Raw genomic sequence first — 24697 nt, 5'->3', positions numbered from 1 at the left:
TAGTCATGTCTGGGTCCCTATGTATTAGGAAAAGTACTAAGGGTGCACTGTGTAGCCATATTGGGTCTCCTATATATTAGGACAAGTACTAAGGGTGCACTGTGTAGCCATGTCTGGGTCCCCTGCATAATAGGACAAGTACTAAGGGTGCACTGTGTAGCCATATCTGGTCTCCTATATATTAGGACAAGTACTAAGGGTGCACTGTGTACCCATATCTGGTCTCCTATATATTAGGACAAGTACTAAGGGTGCCCAGTGTAGCCATATCTGGTCTCCTATATATTAGGACAAGTATTAAGGGTACAGTGTGTAGCCATATTGGGTCTCCAATATATTAGGACTAGTACTAAGGCTGTACTGTGTAGCCATGTCTGGGTCCCCTGCATATTAGGACCACTACTAAGGGTGCACTGTGTACCCATATCTGGTCTCCTATATATTAGGACAAGTACTAAGGGTGCACTGTGTAGTCATGTCTGGGTCCCTATATATTAGGACAAGTACTAAGGGTGCACTGTGTAGCCATATCTGGTCTCCTATATATTAGGACAAGTACTAAGGGTGCACTGTGTAGCCATGTCTGGGTCCCCTATATATTAGGACAAGTACTAATGGTGCACTCTGTAGTCACGTCTGGGTCCCCTGCATATTAGGACAAGTACTAAAGGTGCACTGTGAAGTCATGTCTGGGCCCCCTATATATTAGGACAAGTACTAAGGGTGCACTGTGTAGTCATGTCTGGGTCTCCTGTATATTAGGACAAGTACTAAGGGTGCACTGTGTAGCCATGTCTGGTCCCCTATATATTAGGACAAGTACTAAGGGTGCACTGTGTAGTCATGTCTGGGTCCTTATATATTAGGACAAGTACTAAGGGTGTACTGTGTAGTCATGTCTGGGTCCCCTGTGTATTAGGACAAGCATTAGGGTGCACTGTGTAGTCATGTCTGGGTCCCTATATATTAGGACAAGTACTAAGGGAGCACTGTGTAGTCATGTCTGGTCTCCTATATATTAGGACAAGTACTAAGGGTGCACTGTGTAGTCATGTCTGGGTCCCATATATATTAGGACAAGTACTAAGCGTGCACTGTGTAGCCATGTCTGGGTCCCCTGCATATTAGGACAAGTACTAAGGGTGCACTGTGTACCCATATCTGGTCTCCTATATATTAGGACAAGTACTAAGGGTGCACTGTATAGCCATGTCTGGTCTCCTATACATTAGGACAAGTACTATGGGTGCCCTGTGTAGCCATGTCTGGCCCCCTATATATTAGTACAAGTACTAAGGGTGCCCTGTGTAGCCATGTCTTGGTCCCCTGCATATTAGGACAAGTACTATGGGTGCCCTGTGTAGTCATGTCTGGCCCCCTATATATTAGGACAAGTACTAAGGGTGCACTGTATAGCCATATTGGGTCTCCTGTATATTAGAACAAGTACTAAGGGTGCACTGTGTAGCCATATTGGGTCTCCTATATATTAGGACAAGTACTAAGGGTGCACTGTGTAGTCATGTCTGGGTCCCTATATATTAGGACAAGTACTAATGGTGCCCTGTGTAGCCATGTCTGAGTCCCTATATATTAGAACAAGTACTAACTGTGCCCTGTGGAGCCATGTCTGGTCTCCTATATATTAGGACAAGTATTAAGGGTGCACTGTGTAGTCATGTCTTGGTCTCCTGTATATTAGGACAAGTACTAAGGGTGCACTGTGTAGCTATATTGGGTCTCCTATATATTAGGACAAGTACTAAGGGTGCACTGTGTAGCCATGTCTTGGTCCCCTGCATATTAGGACAAGTACTAAGGGTGCACTGTGTAGCCATATCTGGTCCCCTATATATTAGGACAAGTACTAAGGGTGCACTGTGTAGCCATGTCTGGTCTCCTATGTATTAGGACAAGTACTAAGGGTGCACTGTGTAGCCATATCTGGTCTCCTATATATTAGGACAATTACTAAGGGTGCACTGTGTAGTCATGTCTGGGTTCCCTATATATTAGGACAAGTACTAAGGGTGCACTGTGTAGTCATGTCTGGTCCCCTATATATGAGGACAAGTACTAAGGGTGCACTGTGTAGCCATATCTGGTCTCCTATATATTAGGACAATTACTAAGGGTGCACTGTTTAGCCATGTGTGGTCTCCTATATATTAGGACAAGTACTAAGGGTGCACTGTGTAGCCATGTCTTAGTCCCCTGCATATTAGGACAAGTACTAAGGGTGCACTGTGTAGCCATGTCTGGGTCCCCTATATATTAGGACAAGTATTAAGGGTGCACTGTGTAGCCATATCTGGTCTCCTATATATTAGGACAAGTACTAAGGGTGCACTGTGTAGCCATATCTGGTCTCCTACATATTAGGACAAGTACTAAGTGTGCACTGTGTAGCCATGTCTGGGTCCCCTGCATATTAGGACAAGTACTAAGGGTGCACTGTGTAGCCATATCTTTGTTCCCCTGCATATTAGGACAAGTACTAAGGGTGCACTGTGTAGCCATTTGTGGGCCCCCTATATATTAGGACAAGTACTAAAGCTGCACTGTGTAGTCATGTCTGGCTCCCCTATATATTAGGACACCTACTAACGGTGCATTGTGTAGTCATGTCTAGGTCCCCAATATATTACGGCAAGTACTAAGGCTGCACTGTGTAGTCATGTTTGGGTCCCCTATATATTAGGACAAGTACTAAGGCTGCACTGTGTAGTCATGTCTGGGTCCCTTATATACTAGGACAAGTACTAAGGCTGCACTGTGTAGTCATGTCTGGGTCCCCTATATATTAGGACAAGTACTAAGGGTGCACTGTGTAGCCATGTCTGGATCCCCTATATATTAGGACAAGTGCTAACGGTGCACTGTGTAGTCATGTTTGGGTCCCCTATATATTAGGACAAGTACTAAGGCTGCACTGTGTAGTCATGTCTGGGTCCCTTATATACTAGGACAAGTACTAAGGCTGCACTGTGTAGTCATGTCTGGGTCCCCTATATATTAGGACAAGTACTAAGGGTGCACTGTGTAGCCATGTCTGGATCCCCTATATATTAGGACAAGTACTAATGGTGCCCTGTGTAGCTATGTCTGGGTCCCCTATATATTAGGACAAGTACTAAGGCTGCACTGTGCAGTCATGTCTAGGTCCCCTATATATTAGGACAAGTACTAAGGGTGCACTGTGTAGCCATGTCTGGGTCCACTATATATTAGGACAAGTACTAAGGGTGCACTGTGTAGTCATGTCTGGGTCCCCTATATATTAGGACAAGTACTAAGGGTGCACTGTGTAGTCATGTCTGGGTCCCCTCTATACTAGGACTATTACTAACGATGCGCTGTGTAGTCATGTCTGGCCCCCTATATATTAGGACTAGTACTAACGGTGCACTGTGTAGTCATGTCTGGGCCCCTATATATTAGGACAAGTACTAATGGTTCACTGTGTAGTCATGTCTGGGCCCCTATATATTAGGACACGTACTAAGGGTGCACTGTGTAGTCATATCTGGGCCCTATATATTAGGACAAATACTAACGATGCACTGTGTAGCCATGTCTGGGCCCCTATATATTAGGACAAGTACTAAGGGTGCAGTGTCTAGCTATGTCTTGGTCCCCTGTATATTAGGACACGTACTAAGGGTGCACTGTGTAGTCATGTCTGGGTCCCCTATATATTAGGACAAGTACTAAGGGTGCACTGTGTAGTCATGTCTGGGTCCCCTATATATTAGGACAAGTACTAAGGGTGCTCTGTGTAGTCATGTCTGGGTCCCATATATATTAGGACAATTACTAAGGGTGCACTGTGTAGCTATGTCTGGGTCCCCTGTATATTAGGACAAGTACTAAGGGTGCACTGTGTAGTCATGTCTTGCTCCCCATATATATTAGGACAAGTATTAATGGTGCACTGTGTAGCCATGTCTGGTTCCCCTATATATTAGGACAAGTACTAACGGTGCACTGTGTAGCCATGTCTGGGTCCCTATATATTAGGACAAGTACTAAGGGTTCACTGTGTAGTCATGTCTCGGTCCCCTCTATACTAGGACTAGTACTAACGGTGTACTGTGTAGTCATGTCTGGGCCCTATATATTAGGACAAGTACTAACGATGCACTGTGTAGCCATGTCTGGGCCCCTATATATTAGGACAAGTACTAATGGTTCACTGTGTAGTCTTGTCTGGGCCCCTATATATTAGGACACGTACTAAGGGTGCACTGTGTAGTCATGTCTGGGCTCTATATATTAGGACAAATACTAACGATGCACTGTGTAGCCATGTCTGGGCCCCTATATATTAGGACAAGTAATAAGGGTGCAGTGTCTAGCTATGTCTTGGTCCACTATATATTAGGACAAGTACCAACGGTGCAGTGTCTAGCTATGTCTTGGTCCCCTGTATATTAGGACAAGTACTAAGGGTGCTCTGTGTAGTCATGTCTGGGTCCCATATATATTAGGACAATTACTAAGGGTGCACTGTGTAGTCATGTCTGGGCCCCTATATATTAGGACAAGTACTAAGGGTGCACTGTGTAGTCATGCCTGGGCCCCTTTATATAAGGACACGTACTAAGGGTGTACTGTATAGTCATGTCTGGGCCCCTATATATTAGGAGTAGTACTAAGGGAGCACTGTGCAGCCATGTCTGGGTCTCCTATATATTAGGACAAGTACTAAGGGTGCACTGTGTAGCTATGTCTGTGCCCCTATATATTAGGACAAGTACTAAGGGTGCTCTGTGTAGTCTTGTCTGGGTTCCCAATATATTAGGACAAGTACTAAGGGTGCACTGTGTAGCCATGTCTGGGTCCCCTATATATTAGGACAAGTACTAAGGGTGCACTGTGTAGCTATGTCTGGGTCCCATATATATTAGGACAAGTACTAAGGGTGCACTGTGTAGCTATGTCTGGGTCCCCTGTATATTAGGACAAGCACTAAGGGTGCACTGTGTAGTCATGTCTGTGCCCCTATATATTAGGACAAGTACTAAGGGTGCTCTGTGTAGTCTTGTCTGGGTCCCCTATATATTAGGACAAGTACTAAGCGTGCCGTACTAAGGGTGCACTATGTAGTCATGTCTTGGTCCCCCTATATATTAGGACAAGTCCTAAGGGTGCACTGTGTAGTCATGTCTGGGCTCCTATATATTACGACAAGCTCTAAGGGTGTGCTGTGAAGTAATATCTGGGTCCCCTATATATTAGGACAAGTACTAAGCGTGCCCTGTGTAGCCATGTCTGGGTCCCTATATATTAGGACAAGTACTAAGGGTGCACTGTGTAGTCATGTCTGGGTCCCATATATATTAGGACAAGTACTAACGGTGCACTGTGTAGCTATGTCTTGGTCCCCTGTATATTAAGACAAGTACTAAGGGTGCACTGTGTAGTCATGTCTCGGTCCCCTATATATTAGGACAAGTACTAAGGGTGTACTGTGTAGTCATGTCTGGGTCCCCTATATATTAGGACAAGTACTAAGGGTGCTCTGTGTAGTCATGTCTGGGTCCCATACATATTAGGACAATTACTAAGGGTGCACTATGTAGCTATGTCTGGGTCCCTATATATTAGGACAAGTACTAAGGGTTCACTGTGTAGTCATGTCTCGGTCCCCTCTATACTAGGACTAATACTAGCGATGCGCTGTGTAGTCATGTCTGGCCCCCAATATATTAGGACTAGTACTAACGGTGCACTGTGTAGTCATGTCTGGGCCCTATATATTAGGACAAGTACTAACGATGCACTGTGTAGCCATGTCTGGGCCCCCATATATTAGGACAAGTACTAATGGTTCACTGTGTAGCCATGTCTGGGCCCCTATATATAAGGACAAGTACTAAGGGTGTACTGTATAGTCATGTCTGGGCCCCTATATATTAGGACAAGTACTAAGGGTGCACTGTGCAGCCAAGTCTGGGTCCTTATAAATTAGGACAAGTACTAAGGGTTCACTGTGTAGTCATGTCTCGGTCCCCTCTATACTAGGAATAGTACTAACGATGCGCTGTGTAGTCATGTCTGGGCCCCTATATATTAGGACTAGTACTAACGGTGCACTGTGAAGTCATGTCTGGTCCCTATTTATTAGGACAAGTACTAACGATGCACTGTGTAGCCATGTCAGGGGCCCTATATTTTAGGACAAGAACTAATGGTTCACTGTGTAATTATGTGTGGGTCCCCTATATATTAGGACAAGTTCTAAGGGTGTGCTGTGAAGTAATGTCTGGGTCCTCTATATATTAGGACAAGTACTAAGGGTGCCCTGTGCAGCCATGTCTGGGCCCCTATATATTAGGACAAGTACTAAGGGTGCACTGTGTAGCCATGTCTGGTTTCCCTATATATTAGGACAAGTACTAAGGGTGTACTGTGTAGTCATGTCTGGGTCCTCTATATATTAGGACAAGTACTAAGGGTGCACTGTGTAGTCATGTCTGAGTCCCCTATATATATATTAGGACAAGCACTAAGGGTACACTGTGTAGCCATGTCTGGGCCCCTATATATTAGGACAAGTACTAAGGGTGCACTGTGTAGTCATGTCTGGGTCCCCTATATATATTAGGACAAGCACTAAGGGTACACTGTGTAGCCATGTCTGGTCCCCTGTATATTAGGACAAATACTAAAGGTTGCACTGTGTAGCCATGTCTGGGTTCCCTATATATTAGGACAAGTACTAAGGGTTCATTGTGTAGTCATGTCTCGGTCCCCTCTATACTAGTACTAGTACTAACGATGCGCTGTGTAGTCATGTCTGGCCCCCTATATATTAGGACTAGTACTAACGGTGCACTATGTAGTCATGTGTGGGCCCTATATATTAGGACAAGTACTAACGATGCACTGTGTAGCCATGTCTGCGCCCCTATATATTAGGACAAGTACTAAGGGTGCACTGTGCAGTCATGTCTGGGTCCCCTATATATTAGGACAAGTACTAAGGGTGCACTGTGCAGTCATGTCTGGGTCCCCTATATATTAGGAAAAGTACTAAGGGTGCCCTGTTTACTCATGTCTGGGTCCCATATATATTAGGACAAGTACTAAGGGTGCACTATGTAGCTATGTCTGGGTCCCCTGTATATTAGGACAAGTACTAAGGGTGCACTGTGTAGTCATGTCTGGGTTCTCTATATATTTTAAGGCAAGTACTAAGGGTGCACTGTCTAGCCATGCCTGGGTCCCTATATATTAGGACAAGCACTACGGGTTCACTGTGTAGTCATATCTGGGCCCCTATATATTAGGACAAGTACTAAGGGTGCACTGCGTAGTCATGTCTCTGTCCCCTCTATACTAGGACTAGTACTAACGATGCGCTGTGTAGTCATGTCTGGCCCCCTATAAATTAGGACTAGTACTAACGGTGCACTGTGTAGTCATGTCTGGGCCCTATATATTAGAACAAGTACTAACGATGCACTGTGTAGCCATGTCTGGGCCCCTATATATTAGGACAAGTACTAAGGGTACACTGTGTAGCCATGTCTGGGCCCCTATATATAAGGACAAGTACTAAGGGTGCACTGTGTAGTCATGTCTGGGTCCTGATATATTAGGACAAGTACTAAGGGTTCACTGTGTAGTCATGTCTCGGTCCCCTCTATACTAGGACTACTACTAACGATGCGCTGTGTAGTCATGTCTGGGCCCCTATATATTAGGAGTAGTACTAACGCTGCACTATGTAGTCATGTCTGGGCCCCTATATATTAGGACAAGTACTAAGGGTGCACTGTGCAGCCATGTCTGGGTCTCCTATTTTTTAGGACAAGTACTAAGGGTGCACTGTGTAGCTATGTCTGGGTCCCCTGTATATTAGGACAAGCACTAAGGGTGCACTGTGTAGTCATGTCTGTGCCCCTATATATTACTACAAGTACTAAGGGTGCTCTGTGTAGTCATGTCTGGGTTCCCTATATATTAGGACGAGTACTAAGGGTGCACTGTGTAGTCATGTCTGGGTCTCCTATATATTAGGACTAGTACTAAGGGTGCACTGTGTAGTCATGTCTGGGCCCCTATATATTAGGACAAGTACTAACGGTGCACTGTGTAATCATGTCTGGGCTCCTATATATTAGGACAAGTTCTAAGGGTGTGCTGTGAAGTAATGTCTGGGTCCCCTATGTATTAGGACAAGCACTAGGGGTGCACTGTTTAGCCATGTCTGGGTCCCCATATATATTAGGACAAGTACTAAGGGTGCACTGTGTAGCCATGTCTGGGTCCCCTATATATTAGGACAAGTACTAATGGTGCACTGTGTAGCCATGTCTGGGTCCCCTATATATTAGGACAAGTACTAAGGCTGCACTGTGCAGTCATGTCTAGGTCCCCTATAAATTAGGACAAGTACTAAGGGTGCACTGTGTAGCCATGTCTGGGTCCCCATATATATTAGGACAAGTACTAAGGGTGCACTGTGTAGCCATGTCTGGGTCCACTATATATTAGGACAAGTACTAAGGGTGCACTGTGTAGTCATGTCTGGGTCCCCTATATATTAGGACAAGTACTAAGGCTGCATTGTGTAGTCATGTCTGGTTCCCTTATATACTAGGAAAAGTACTAAGGCTGCACTGTGTAGTCATGTCTGGGTTCCTTATATATTAGGACAAGTACTAAGGGTGCACTGTGTAGCCATGTCTGGATCCCCTATATATTAGGACAAGTACTAACGGTGCACTGTGTAGTCATATCTGGGTCCCCTATATATTAGGACAAGTATTGACGGTGCACTGTGTAGCCATGTCTGGGTCCCCTATATAGTAAGACAAGTACTAAGGCTGCACTGTGCAGTCATGTCTGGGTCCGCTATATATTAGGACAAGTACTAAGGGTTCACTGTGTAGTCATGTCTCGGTCCCCTCTATACTAGGACTAGTACTAACGATGCGCTGTGTAGTCATGTCTGGGCCCCTATATATTAGAACTAGTACTAACGGTGCACTGTGTAGTCATGTCTGGGCCCTATATATTAGGACAAGTACTAACGATGCACTGTGTAGCCATGTCTTGCCCCTATATATTAGGACAAGTACTAATGGTTCACTGTGTAGTCATGTCTGGGGCCCCTATATATTAGGAAAAGTACTAAGGGTGTACTGTGTAGCCATGTCTGGGCCCCTTTATATAAGGACAAGTACTAAGGGTGTACTGTATAGTCATCTCCGGGCCCCTATGTATTAGGAGTAGTACTAACGCTGCACTGTGTAGTCATGTCTGGGCCCCTATATATTAGGACAAGTACTAAGGGTGCACTGTGCAGCCATGTCTTGGTCTCCTATATATCAGGACAAGTACTAAGGGTGCACTGTGTAGCTATGTCTGGGTCCCCTGTATATTAGGACAAGCACTAAGGGTGCACTGTGTAGTCATGTCTGTGCCCCTATATATTAGGACAAGTACTAAGGGTGCACTGTGAAGTCATGTCTGGGTCCCCTATATATTAGGACAAGTACTAAGGGTGCACTGTATAGTCATGTCTGGGCTCCTATACATTAGGACAAGTTCTAAAGGTGTGCTGTGAAGTAATGTCTGGGCCCCTATATATTAGGACAAGTACTAAAGGTGCAGTGTCTAGCTATGTCTTGGTCCCCTGTATATTAGGACAAGTAATAAGGGTGCACTGTGTAGTCATGTCTGGGTCCCCTATATATTAGGACAAGTACTAAGGGTGCAGTGTCTAGCTATGTCTTGGTCCCCTGTATATTAGGACAAGTACTAAGGGTACACTGTGTAGTCATGTCTGGGTTCCCTATATATTAGGACAAGTACTAAGGGTGCTCTGTGTAGTCATGTCTGGGTCCCATATATATTAGGACAAGTACTAAGGGTTCACTGTGTAGCTATGTCTGGGTCCCCTGTATATTAGGACAAGTACTAAGGGTGCAATGTGTAGTCATGTCTTGGTCCCCATATATATTAGGACAAGTACTAAGGGTGCACTGTGTAGTCATGTACGGTTCCCCTATATATTAGGACAAGTACTAACGATGCACTGTGTAGCCATGTCTGGGCCCCTATATATTAGGACAAGTACTAATGGTTCACTGTGTAGTCATGTCTGGGCCCCTATGTATTAGGACTAGTACTAAGGGTGCACTGCGTAGCCATGTCTGGGCCCCTATATATAAGGACAATTACTAAGGGTGCTCTGTGTTGCCATGTCTGGGTCCTGATATATTAGGACAAGTACTAATGGTGCACTGTGTAGCCATGTCTGGGTCCCTATATATTAGGACAAGCACTAAGAGTTCACTGTGTAGTCATGTCTGGGCCCCTATATATTAGGACAAGTACTAAGGGTGCACTGCGTAGTCATGTCTCGGTCCACTCTATACTAGGACTAGTACTAACGATGCGCTGTGTAGTCATGTCTGGGCACCTATATATTAGGACTAGTACTAACGGTGCACTGTGTAGTCATGTCTTGGCCCTATATATTAGGACAAATACTAACGATGCACTGTGTAGCCATGTCTGGGCCCCTATATATTAGGACAAGTACTAAGGGTGCACTGTGTAGCCATGTCTGGGTCCCCTATATATTAGGACAAGTACTAATGGTGCACTTTGTAGTCACGTCTGGGTCCCCTGCATACTAGGACAAGTACTAAAGGTGCACTGTGTAGTCATGTCTGGGCCCCTATATATTAGGACAAGTACTAATGGTTCACTGTGTAGTCATGTCTGAGCCCCTATATATTAGAACTAGTACTAACGGTGCACTGTGTAGTCATGTCTGGGCCCTATATATTAGGACAAGTACCAAGGGTACACTGTGTAGCCATGTCTGGGCCCCTATATATAAGGACAAGTACTAAGGGTGCACTGTGTAGTCATGTCTGGGTCCTGATATATTAGGACAAGTACTAAGGGTTCACTGTGTAGTCATGTCTCGGTCCCCTCTATACTAGGACTACTACTAACGATGCGCTGTGTAGTCATGTCTGGGCCCCTATATATTAGGACTAGTACTAACGGTGCACTGTGTAGTCATGTCTGGGCCCTATATATTAGGACTAGTACTAACGATGCACTGTGTAGTCATGTCTGAGCCCCTTTATATAAGGACAAGTACTAAGGGTGTACTGTATAGTCATTTCTGGGCCCCTATATATTAGGAGTAGTACTAAGGGTGCACTGTGTAGTCATGTCTGGGTCTCCTATATATTAGGACAAGTACTAAGGGTGCACTGTGTAGTCATGCCTGGGTCTCCTATATATTAGGACTAGTACTAAGGGTGCACTGTGTAGTCATGTCTGGGCCCCTATATATTAGGACAAGTACTAACGGTGCACTGTGTAGTCATGTCTGGGCCCCTCTATACTAGGACTAGTACTAACGATGCGCTGTGTAGTCATGTCTGGGCACCTATATATTAGGACTAGTACTAACGGTGCACTGTGTAGTCATATCTTGGCCCTATATATTAGGACAAATACTAACGATGCACTGTGTAGTCATGTCTGGGTCCCCTGTATATTAGGACAAGTACTAAGGGTGCACTGTATAGTCATGTCTGGGCTCCTATATATTAGGACAAGTTCTAAGGGTGTGCTGTGAAGTAATGTCTGGGTCCCCTATATATTAGGACAAGTACTAAAGGTGCACTCTGTAGTCATGTCTAGGTCCCATATATATTAGGACAAGTACTAAGGGTGCACTGTGTAGTCATGTCTGGGTCCCCTATATATTAGGACAAGTACTAAGGGTGCTTTGTGTAGTCATGTCTGCGTCCTCTATATATTAGGACTAGTACTAAGGGTGCACTGTGTAGCCATGTCTGGGTCCTGATATATTAGGACAAGTACTAACGGTGCACTGTGTAGCCATGTCTGGGTCCCTATATATTAGGACAAGCACTAAGGGTTCACTGTGTAGTCATGTCTGGGCCCTATATATTTGAACAAGTACTAACGATGCACTGTGTAGCCATGTCTGGGCCCCTATGTATTATGACAAGAACTAATGGTTCACTGTGTAGTCATGTCTGGGCCCCTATATATCAGGACAAGTACTAAGGGTACACTGTGTAGCCAAGTCTGGGCCCCTATATATAAGGACAAGTACTAAGGGTGCACTGTGTAGTCATGTCTGGGTCCTGATATATTAGCACAAGTTCTAAGGGTTCACTGTGTAGTCATGTCTCGGTCCCCTCTATACTAGGACTACTACTAACGATGCGCTGTGTAGTCATGTCTGGGCCCTATATATTAGGACAAGTACTAACGATGCACTGTGTAGTCATGTCTGGGCCCCTTTAAATAAGGACAAGTACTAAATGTGTACTGTATAGTCATGTCTGGGCCCCTATATATTAGGAGTAGTACTAACGCTGCACTATGTAGTCATGTCTGGGCCCCTATATATTAGGACAAGTACTAAGGGTGCACTGTGCAGCCATGTCTGGGTCTCCGATTTTTTAGGACAAGTACTAAGGGTGCACTGTGTAGCTATGTCTGGGTCCCCTGTATATTAGGACAAGCACTAAGGGTGCACTGTGTAGTCATGTCTGTGCCCCTATATATTACTACAAGTACTAAGGGTGCTCTGTGTAGTCATATCTGGGTCCCCTATATATTAGGACGAGTACTAAGGGTGCACTGTGTAGTCATGTCTGGGCCCCTATATATTAGGACAAGTACTAACGGTGCACTGTGTAGTCATGTCTGGGCTCCTATACATTAGGACAAGTTCTAAGGGTGTGCTGTGAAGTAATGTCTGGGTCCCCTATGTATTAGGACAAGCACTAGGGGTGCACTGTTTAGCCATGTCTGGGTCCCCATATATATTAGGACAAGTACAAAGGGTGCACTGTGTAGCCATGTCTGGGCCCCCTATATATTAGGACAAGTACTAATGGTGCACTGTGTAGCCATGTCTGGGTCCCCTATATATTAGGACAAGTACTAAGGCTGCACTGTGCAGTCATGTCTAGGTCCCCTATATATTAGGACAAGTACTAAGGGTGCACTGTGTAGCCATGTCTGGGTCCCCATATATATTAGGACAAGTACTAAGGGTGCACTGTGTAGCCATGTCTGGGTCCACTATATATTAGGACAAGTACTAAGGGTGCACTGTGTAGTCATGTCTGGTTCCCTTATATACTAGGAAAAGTACTAAGTCTGCACTGTGTAGTCATGTCTGGGTCCTGATATATTAGCACAAGTTCTAAGGGTTCACTGTGTAGTCATGTCTCGGTCCCCTCTATACTAGGACTACTACTAACGATGCGCTGTGTAGTCATGTCTGGGCCCTATATATTAGGACAAGTACTAACGATGCACTGTGTAGTCATGTCTGGGCCCCTTTAAATAAGGACAAGTACTAAATGTGTACTGTATAGTCATGTCTGGGCCCCTATATATTAGGAGTAGTACTAACGCTGCACTATGTAGTCATGTCTGGGCCCCTATATATTAGGACAAGTACTAAGGGTGCACTGTGCAGCCATGTCTGGGTCTCCGATTTTTTAGGACAAGTACTAAGGGTGCACTGTGTAGCTATGTCTGGGTCCCCTGTATATTAGGACAAGCACTAAGGGTGCACTGTGTAGTCATGTCTGTGCCCCTATATATTACTACAAGTACTAAGGGTGCTCTGTGTAGTCATATCTGGGTCCCCTATATATTAGGACGAGTACTAAGGGTGCACTGTGTAGTCATGTCTGGGCCCCTATATATTAGGACAAGTACTAACGGTGCACTGTGTAGTCATGTCTGGGCTCCTATACATTAGGACAAGTTCTAAGGGTGTGCTGTGAAGTAATGTCTGGGTCCCCTATGTATTAGGACAAGCACTAGGGGTGCACTGTTTAGCCATGTCTGGGTCCCCATATATATTAGGACAAGTACAAAGGGTGCACTGTGTAGCCATGTCTGGGCCCCCTATATATTAGGACAAGTACTAATGGTGCACTGTGTAGCCATGTCTGGGTCCCCTATATATTAGGACAAGTACTAAGGCTGCACTGTGCAGTCATGTCTAGGTCCCCTATATATTAGGACAAGTACTAAGGGTGCACTGTGTAGCCATGTCTGGGTCCCCATATATATTAGGACAAGTACTAAGGGTGCACTGTGTAGCCATGTCTGGGTCCACTATATATTAGGACAAGTACTAAGGGTGCACTGTGTAGTCATGTCTGGTTCCCTTATATACTAGGAAAAGTACTAAGTCTGCACTGTGTAGTCATGTCTGGGTTCCCTATATATTAGGACAAGTACTAAGGGTGCACTGTGTAGCCATGTCTGGATCCCCTATATATTAGGACAAGTACTAACGGTGCACTGTGTAGTCATGTCTGGGTCCCCTATATATTAGGACAAGTACTAACGGTGCACTGTGTAGCCATGTCTGGGTCCCCTATATAGTAAGACAAGTACTAAGGCTGCACTGTGCAGTCATGTCTGGGTCCGCTATATATTAGGACAAGTACTAACGGTGCACTGTGTAGTCATGTCTGGATCCCCAATATTTTAGGACAAGTACGAAGGCTGCACTATGTAGTTATGTCTGGGTCCCCTATGTATTAGGACAAGCACTAGGGGTGCACTGTGTAGCCATGTCTGGGTCCCCATATATATTAGGACAAGTACTAAGGGTGCACTGTGTAGCCATGTCTAGGTCCACTATATATTAGGACAAGTACTAATGGTGCACTGTGTAGCCATGTCTGGGTCCCCTATATATTAGGACAAGTACTAAGGCTGCACTGTGCAGTCATGTCTAGGTCCCCTATGTATTAGGACAAGTACTAAGGGTGCACTGTGTAGCCATGTCTGGGTCCCAATATATTAGGACAAGTACTAAGGGTTCACTGTGTAGTCATGTCTCGGTCCACTCTATACTAGGACTAGTACTAACAATGCGCTGTGTAGTCATGTCTGGGCCCCTATATATTAGGACTAGTACTAATGGTGCACTGTGTAGTCATGTCTGGGCCCCTATATATTAGGACAAGTACTAGGGGGGCACTGTGTAGTGATGTCTGGGCCCCTTTATATAAGGACAAGTACTAAGGGTGTACTGTATAGTCATGTCTGGGCCCCTATATATTAGGAGTAGTACTAAGGGTGCACTGTGCAGCCATGTCTGGGTCTCCTATATATTAGGACAAGTACTAAGGGTGCACTGTGTAGCTATGTCTGGGTCCCCTGTATATTAGGACAAGCACTAAGGGTGCACTGTGTAGTCATGTCTGTTCCCCTATATATTAGGACAAGTACTAAGGGTGCTCTGTGTAGTCATGTCTGGGTCCCCTATATATTAGGACAAGTACTAAGGGTGCACTGTGTCGTCATGTCTGGGTCCCCTATATATTAGGACAAGTACTAAGGGTGCACTGTGTAGCTATGTCTGGGTCCCATATATATTAGGACAAGTACTAAGGGTGCACTGTGTAGCTATGTCTGGGTCCACTGTATATTAGGACAAGTACTAAGGATGCACTATGTAGTCATGTCTTGGTCCCCATATATATTAGGACAAGTCCTAAGGGTGCACTGTGTAGTCATGTCTGGGCTCCTATATATTAGGACAAGCTCTAAGGGTGTGCTGTGAAGTAATATCTGGGTCTCCTCTATATTAGGACAAGTACTAAGCGTGCCCTGTGTTGCCATGTCTGGGTCCCGATATATTAGGACAAGTACTAAGGGTGCACTGCGTAGTCATGTCTCGGTCCCCTCTATACTAGGACTAGTACTAACGATGCGCTGTGTAGTCATGTTTGGCCCCTATATATTAGGACAAGTACTAAGGGTACACTGTGTAGCCATGTCTGGGCCCCTATATATAAGGACAAGTACTAAGGGTGCACTGTGTAGCCATGTCTGGGCCCCTATATATAAGGACAAGTACTAAGGGTGCACTGTGTAGTCATGTCTGGGTCCTGATATATTAGGACAAGTACTAAGGGTTCACTGTGTAGTCATGTCTCGGTCCCCTCTATACTAGGACTACTACTAACGATGCGCTGTGTAGTCATGTCTGGGCCCCTATATATTAGGACTAGTACTAACGGTGCACTGTGTAGTCATGTCTGGGCCCTATATATTAGGACTAGTACTAACGATGCACTGTGTAGTCATGTCTGGGCCCCTTTATATAAGGACAAGTACTAAGGGTGCACTGTGCAGCCATGTCTGGGTCAACTATTTTTTAGGACAAGTACTAAGGGTGCACTGTGTAGCTATGTCTGGGTCCCCTGTATATTAGGACAAGCACTAAGGGTGCACTGTGTAGTCATGTCTGTGCCCCTATATATTACTACAAGTACTAAGGGTGCTCTGTGTAGTCATGTCTGGGTCCCCTATATATTAGGACTAGTACTAAGGGTGCACTGTGTAGTCATGTCTGGGCCCCTATATATTAGGACAAGTACTAACGGTGCACTGTGTAGTCATGTCTGGGCTCCTATATATTAGAACAAGTTCTAAGGGTGTGCCGTGTAGTCATGTCTGGGTCCCCTATATATTAGGACAAGTACTAAGGGTGCACTGTGTAGTCATGTCTGGGTCTCCTATATATTAGGACTAGTACTAAGGGTGCACTGTGTAGTCATGTCTGGGCCCCTATATATTAGGACAAGTACTAACGGTGCACTGTGTAGTCATGTCTGGGCTCCTATATATTAGAACAAGTTCTAAGGGTGTACTGTGTAGTCATGTCTGGGTCCCCTATGTATTAGGACAAGCACTAGGGGTGCACTGTGTAGCCATGTCTGGGTCCCCATATATATTAGGACAAGTACTAAGGGTTCACTGTGTAGACATGTCTCGGTCCCCTCTATACTAGGACTAGTACTAACGATGCGCTGTGTAGTCATGTCTGGGCACCTATATATTAGGACTAGTACTAACGGTGCACTGTGTAGTCATATCTTGGCCCTATATATTAGGACAAATACTAACGATGCACTGTGTAGTCATGTCTGGGTCCCCTGTATATTAGGACAAGTACTAAGGGTGCACTGTATAGTCATGTCTGGGCTCCTATATATTAGGACAAGTTCTAAGGGTGTGCTGTGAAGTAATGTCTGGGTCCCCTATATATTAGGACAAGTACTAAAGGTGCACTCTGTAGTCATGTCTAGGTCCCATATATATTAGGACAAGTACTAAGGGTGCTTTGTGTAGTCATGTCTGGCTCCTCTATATATTAGGACTAGTACTAAGGGTGCACTGTGTAGCCATGTCTGGGTCCTGATATATTAGGACAAGTACTAACGGTGCACTGTGTAGCCATGTCTGGGTCCCTATATATTAGGACAAGCACTAAGGGTTCACTGTGTAGTCATGTCTGGGCCCCTATATATTAGGACAAGTACTAAGGGTGCACTGCGTAGTCATGTCTCGGTCCCCTCTATACTAGGACTAGTACTAACGGTGCACTGTGTAGTCATGTCTGGGCCCTATATATTAGAACAAGTACTAACGATGCACTGTGTAGCCATGTCTGGGCCCCTATATATTAGGACAAGTACTAATGGTTCACTGTGTAGTCATGTCTGGGCCCCTATATATTAGGACAAGTACTAAGGGTACACTGTGTAGCCATGTCTAGGCCCCTATATATAAGGACAAGTACTAAGGGTGCACTGTGTAGTCATGTCTGGGTCCTGATATATTAGCACAAGTTCTAAGGGTTCACTGTGTAGTCATGTCTCGGTCCCCTCTATACTAGGACTACTACTAACGATGCGCTGTGTAGTCATGTCTGGGCCCTATATATTAGGACAAGTACTAACGATGCACTGTGTAGTCATGTCTGGGCCCGTTTATATAAGGACAAGTACTAAGGGTGTACTGTATAGTCATGTCTGGGCCCCTATATATTAGCAGTAGTACTAACGCTGCACTATGTAGTCATGTCTGGGCCCCTATATATTAGGACAAGTACTAAGGGTGCACTGTGTAGCTATGTCTGGGTCCCCTGTATATTAGGACAAGCACTAAGGGTGAACTGTGTAGTCATGTCTGTGCCCCTATATATTACTACAAGTACTAAGGGTGCTCTGTGTAGCCATGTCTGGGCCCCCTATATATTAGGACACGTACAAACGGTGCATTGTGTAGTCATGTCTGGGTCCCCTATATATTACGGCAAGTACTAAGGCTGCACTGTGTAGTCATGTCTGGGTCCCCATATATATTAGGACAAGTACTAATGGTGCACTGTGTAGTCATGTCTGGGTCCCCTATATATTAGGACAAGTACTAATGGTGAACTGTGTAGCCATGTCTGGGTCCCCTGTATATTAGGACAAGTACTAAGGCTGCACTGTGCAGTCATGTCTAGGTCCCCTATATATATATTAGGACACGTACTAAGGGGGCACTGTGCAGTCATGTGTGGGTCCCCTTTATATTAAGACAAGTACTAATGGTGCACTGTGTAGTCATGTATGGGTCCCCTATATATTAGGACAAGTACTAATGGTGCACTGTGTAGCCATGTCTGGGTCCCCTATATATTAGGACAAGTACTAAGGCTGCACTGTGCAGTCATGTCTAGGTCCCCTATGTATTAGGACAAGTACTAGGGGTGCACTGTGTAGCCATGTCTGGGTCCCCATATATATTAGGACAAGTACTAACGGTGCACTGTGTAGCCATGTCTGGGTCCACTATATATTAGGACAAGTACTAAGGGTGCACTGTGTAGCCATTTGTGGGCCCGCTATATATTAGGACAAGTACTAAGGCTGCACTGTGTAGTCATGTCTGGCTCCCCTATATATTAGGACACCTACTAACGGTGCATTGTGTAGTCATGTCTAGGTCCCCAATATATTATGGCAAGTACTAAGGCTGCACTGTGTAGTCATGTCTGGGTCCCCATATATATTAGGACAAGTAATAATGGTGCACTGTGTAGCCATGTCTGGGTCCCCTATATATTAGGACAAGTACTAAGGCTGCACTGTGCAGTCATGTCTAGGTCCCCTATATATTAGGACAAGTACTAAGGGTGCACTGTGTAGCCATTTCTGGGTCCACTATATATTAGGACAAGTACAAAGGGTGCACTGTGTAGTCATGTCTGGGTCCCCTATATATTAGGACAAGTACTAAGGCTGCACTGTGCAGTCATGTCTAGGTCCCCTATATATTAGGACAAGTACTAAGGGTGCACTGTGTAGCCATTTCTGGGTCCACTATATATTAGGACAAGTACTAAGGGTGCACTGTGTAGTCATGTCTGGGTCCCCTATATATTAGGACAAGTACTAAGGCTGCACTGTGTAGTCATGTCTGGGTCCCTTATATACTAGGACAAGTACTAAGGCTGCCCTGGGTAGTCATATCTGGGTCCCCTATATATTAGGACAAGTACTAAGGGTGCACTGTGTAGTCATGTCTGGGTCCCCTATGTATTAGGACAAATACTAACGGTGCACTGTGTAGCCATGTCTGGATCCCCTATATATTAGGACAAGTACTAACGGTGCACTGTGTAGTCATGTCTGGGTCCCCTATGTATTAGGACAAATACTAACGGTGCACTGTGTAGTCATGTCTGGATCCCCTATATTATAGGACAAGTACTAAGGCTGCACTGTGTAGTCATGTCTGGGTCCACTATATATTAGGACAAGTATTAAGGATGCACTGTGTAGCCATGTCTGGGTCTCCTATATATTAGGACAAGTACTAAGGGTGCACTGTGTAGTCATGTCTGGGCCCCTATATATTAGGACAAGTACTAAGGGTGCACTGCGTAGTCATGTCTCGGTCCCCTCTATACTAGGACTAGTACTAACGGTGCACTGTGTAGTCATGTCTGGGCCCTATATATTAGAACAAGTACTAACGATGCACTGTGTAGCCATGTCTGGGCCCCTATATATTAGGACAAGTACTAATGGTTCACTGTGTAGTCATGTCTGGGCCCCTATATATTAGGACAAGTACTAAGGGTACACTGTGTAGCCATGTCTAGGCCCCTATATATAAGGACAAGTACTAAGGGTGCACTGTGTAGTCATGTCTGGGTCCTGATATATTAGCACAAGTTCTAAGGGTTCACTGTGTAGTCATGTCTCGGTCCCCTCTATACTAGGACTACTACTAACGATGCGCTGTGTAGTCATGTCTGGGCCCTATATATTAGGACAAGTACTAACGATGCACTGTGTAGTCATGTCTGGGCCCGTTTATATAAGGACAAGTACTAAGGGTGTACTGTATAGTCATGTCTGGGCCCCTATATATTAGCAGTAGTACTAACGCTGCACTATGTAGTCATGTCTGGGCCCCTATATATTAGGACAAGTACTAAGGGTGCACTGTGTAGCTATGTCTGGGTCCCCTGTATATTAGGACAAGCACTAAGGGTGAACTGTGTAGTCATGTCTGTGCCCCTATATATTACTACAAGTACTAAGGGTGCTCTGTGTAGCCATGTCTGGGCCCCCTATATATTAGGACACGTACAAACGGTGCATTGTGTAGTCATGTCTGGGTCCCCTATATATTACGGCAAGTACTAAGGCTGCACTGTGTAGTCATGTCTGGGTCCCCATATATATTAGGACAAGTACTAATGGTGCACTGTGTAGTCATGTCTGGGTCCCCTATATATTAGGACAAGTACTAATGGTGAACTGTGTAGCCATGTCTGGGTCCCCTGTATATTAGGACAAGTACTAAGGCTGCACTGTGCAGTCATGTCTAGGTCCCCTATATATATATTAGGACACGTACTAAGGGGGCACTGTGCAGTCATGTGTGGGTCCCCTTTATATTAAGACAAGTACTAATGGTGCACTGTGTAGTCATGTATGGGTCCCCTATATATTAGGACAAGTACTAATGGTGCACTGTGTAGCCATGTCTGGGTCCCCTATATATTAGGACAAGTACTAAGGCTGCACTGTGCAGTCATGTCTAGGTCCCCTATGTATTAGGACAAGTACTAGGGGTGCACTGTGTAGCCATGTCTGGGTCCCCATATATATTAGGACAAGTACTAACGGTGCACTGTGTAGCCATGTCTGGGTCCACTATATATTAGGACAAGTACTAAGGGTGCACTGTGTAGCCATTTGTGGGCCCGCTATATATTAGGACAAGTACTAAGGCTGCACTGTGTAGTCATGTCTGGCTCCCCTATATATTAGGACACCTACTAACGGTGCATTGTGTAGTCATGTCTAGGTCCCCAATATATTATGGCAAGTACTAAGGCTGCACTGTGTAGTCATGTCTGGGTCCCCATATATATTAGGACAAGTAATAATGGTGCACTGTGTAGCCATGTCTGGGTCCCCTATATATTAGGACAAGTACTAAGGCTGCACTGTGCAGTCATGTCTAGGTCCCCTATATATTAGGACAAGTACTAAGGGTGCACTGTGTAGCCATTTCTGGGTCCACTATATATTAGGACAAGTACAAAGGGTGCACTGTGTAGTCATGTCTGGGTCCCCTATATATTAGGACAAGTACTAAGGCTGCACTGTGCAGTCATGTCTAGGTCCCCTATATATTAGGACAAGTACTAAGGGTGCACTGTGTAGCCATTTCTGGGTCCACTATATATTAGGACAAGTACTAAGGGTGCACTGTGTAGTCATGTCTGGGTCCCCTATATATTAGGACAAGTACTAAGGCTGCACTGTGTAGTCATGTCTGGGTCCCTTATATACTAGGACAAGTACTAAGGCTGCCCTGGGTAGTCATATCTGGGTCCCCTATATATTAGGACAAGTACTAAGGGTGCACTGTGTAGTCATGTCTGGGTCCCCTATGTATTAGGACAAATACTAACGGTGCACTGTGTAGCCATGTCTGGATCCCCTATATATTAGGACAAGTACTAACGGTGCACTGTGTAGTCATGTCTGGGTCCCCTATGTATTAGGACAAATACTAACGGTGCACTGTGTAGTCATGTCTGGATCCCCTATATTATAGGACAAGTACTAAGGCTGCACTGTGTAGTCATGTCTGGGTCCACTATATATTAGGACAAGTATTAAGGATGCACTGTGTAGCCATGTCTGGGTCTCCTATATATTAGGACAAGTACTAAGGGTGCACTGTGTAGCTATGTCTGGGTCCCCTGTATATTAGGACAAGCACTAAGGGTGCACTGTGTAGTCATGTCTGTGCCCCTATATATTAGGACAAGTACTAGGGGGTGCTCTGTGTAGTCATGTCTGGGTCCCTATATATTAGGACAAGTACTAAGCGTGCCCTGTGTAGCCATGTCTAGGTCCCTATATATTAGGACAAGTACTAAGGGTGCACTCTGTAGTCATGTCTGGGTCCCATATATATTAGGACATGTCCTAAGGGTGCAGTGTCTAGCTATGTCTTGGTCCCCTGTATATTAGAACAAGTACTAAGGGTGCACTGTGTAGTCATGTCAGGGTCCCCTATATATTAGGACAAGTACTAAGGGTGCACTGTGTAGTCATGTCTGGGTCCCCTATATATTAGGACAAGCACTAAGGGTGCTCTGTGTAGTCATGTCTGGGTCCCATATATATTAGGACAATTACTAAGGGTGCACTGTGTAGCTATGTCTGGGTCCCCTGTATATTAGGACAAGTACTAAGGGTGCACTGTGTAGTCATGTCTTGCTCCCCATATATATTAGGACAAGTATTAAGGGTGCACTGTGTAGCCATGTCTGTGCCCCTATATATTACTACAAGTACTAAGGGTGCTCTGTGTAGTCATGTCTGGGTCCCCTATATATTAGGACAAGTACTAAGGGTGCACTGTGTAGTCATGTCTGGGTCCCCTATATATTAGTACAAGTACTAAGGGTGCACTGTGTAGTCATGTCTGGGCCCCTATATATTAGGACAAGTACTAACGGTGCACTGTGTAGTCATGTCTGGGCTCCTATATATTAGGACAAGTTCTAAGGGTGTGCTGTGAAGTAATGTCTGGGTCCCCTATGTATTAGGACAAGCACTAGGGGTGCACTCTGTAGTCATGTCTGGGTCCCCATATATATTAGGACAAGTACTAACGGTGCACTGTGTAGTCATGTCTGGATCCCCAATATTTTAGGACAAGTACGAAGGCTGCACTGTGTAGTCATGTCTGGGTCCCCTATGTATTAGGACAAGCACTAGGGGTGCACTGTGTAGCCATGTCTGGTCTCCCATATATATTAGGACAAGTACTTAGGGTGCACTGTGTAGCCATGTCTGGGTCCCCTATGTGATAGGACAAGCACTAGGGGTGCACTGTGTAGCCATGTCTGGTCTCCCATATATATTAGGACAAGTACTAAGGGTTCACTGTGTAGCCATGACTAGGTCCACTATATATTAGGACAAGTACTAATGGTGCACTGTGTAGCCATGTTTGGGTCCCCTATATATTAGGACAAGTACTAAGGCTGCACTGTGCAGTCATGTCTAGGTCCCCTATTTATTAGGACAAGTACTAAGGGTGCGGTGTGTAGCCATGTCTGGGTCCTGATATATTAGGACAAGTACTAACGGTGCACTGTGTAGCCATGTCTGGGTCCCTATATATTAGGACAAGTACTAAGGGTTCACTGTGCAGTCATGTCTCGGTCCCCTCTATACTAGGACTAGTACTAACGATGCGCTGTGTAGTCATGTCTGGTCCCTATATATTAGGACAAGTACTAATGGTTCACTGTGTAGTTATGTGTGGGTCCCCTATATATTATGACAAGTACTAAGGGTGCACTGTGCAGCCATGTCTGGGTCTCCTATTTTTTAGGACAAGTACTAAGGGTGCACTGTGTAGCTATGTCTGGGTCCCCTGTATATTAGGACAAGCACTAAGGGTGCACTGTGTAGTCATGTCTGTGCCCCTATATATTAGGACAAGTACTAAGAGTGCACTGTGTAGTCATGTCTGGGTCCCCTATATATTAGGACAAGTACTAAGGGTGCACTGTGTAGTCATGTCTGGGTCCCTATATATAAGGACAAGTACTAAGGGTGCACTGTGTAGCCATGTCTGGGTCCCTATATATAAGGACAAGTACTAAGGCTGCACTGTGTAGTCATGTCTGGGTCCCCTATATATTAGGACAAGTACGAAGGGTGCACTGTGTAGCCATGTCTGGATCCCCTATATATTAGGACAAGTACTAACGGTGCACTGTGTAGTCATGCCGGGGTCCTCTATATATTAGGACAAGTACTAAAGCTGCACTGTGCAGTCATGTCTAGGTCCCCTATATATTAGGACAAGTACTAAGGGTGACTTGTGTAGTCATGTCTGGGTCCCCTATACATTAGGACAAGTACTAAGGCTGCACTGTGTAGTCATTTCTGGGTCCCTTATATACTAGGATAAGTACTAAGGCTGCACTGTGTAGTCATGTCTGGGTCCCCTATATATTAGGTCAAGTACTAAGGCTGCACTGTGTAGTCATGTCTGGGTCCCCTATCTATTAGGACAAGTACTAACGATGCACTGTGCAGCCATGTCTGGGTCTCCTATTTTTTAGGACAAGTACTAAGGGTGCACTGTGTAGCTATGTCTGGGTCCCCTGTATATTAGGACAAGCACTAAGGGTGCACTGTGTAGTCATGTCTGTGCCCCTATATATTAGGACAAGTACTAAGAGTGCACTGTGTAGTCATGTCTGGGTCCCCTATATATTAGGACACGTACTAACGGTGCAATGTGT

This window comes from Eleutherodactylus coqui, unplaced genomic scaffold (assembly GCF_035609145.1).
Source record: "Eleutherodactylus coqui strain aEleCoq1 unplaced genomic scaffold, aEleCoq1.hap1 HAP1_SCAFFOLD_69, whole genome shotgun sequence".
Taxonomy (NCBI): domain Eukaryota; kingdom Metazoa; phylum Chordata; class Amphibia; order Anura; family Eleutherodactylidae; genus Eleutherodactylus; species Eleutherodactylus coqui.
The sequence above is the reverse complement of the archived record's forward strand: the minus strand, read 5'-3'. Positions refer to the sequence as shown.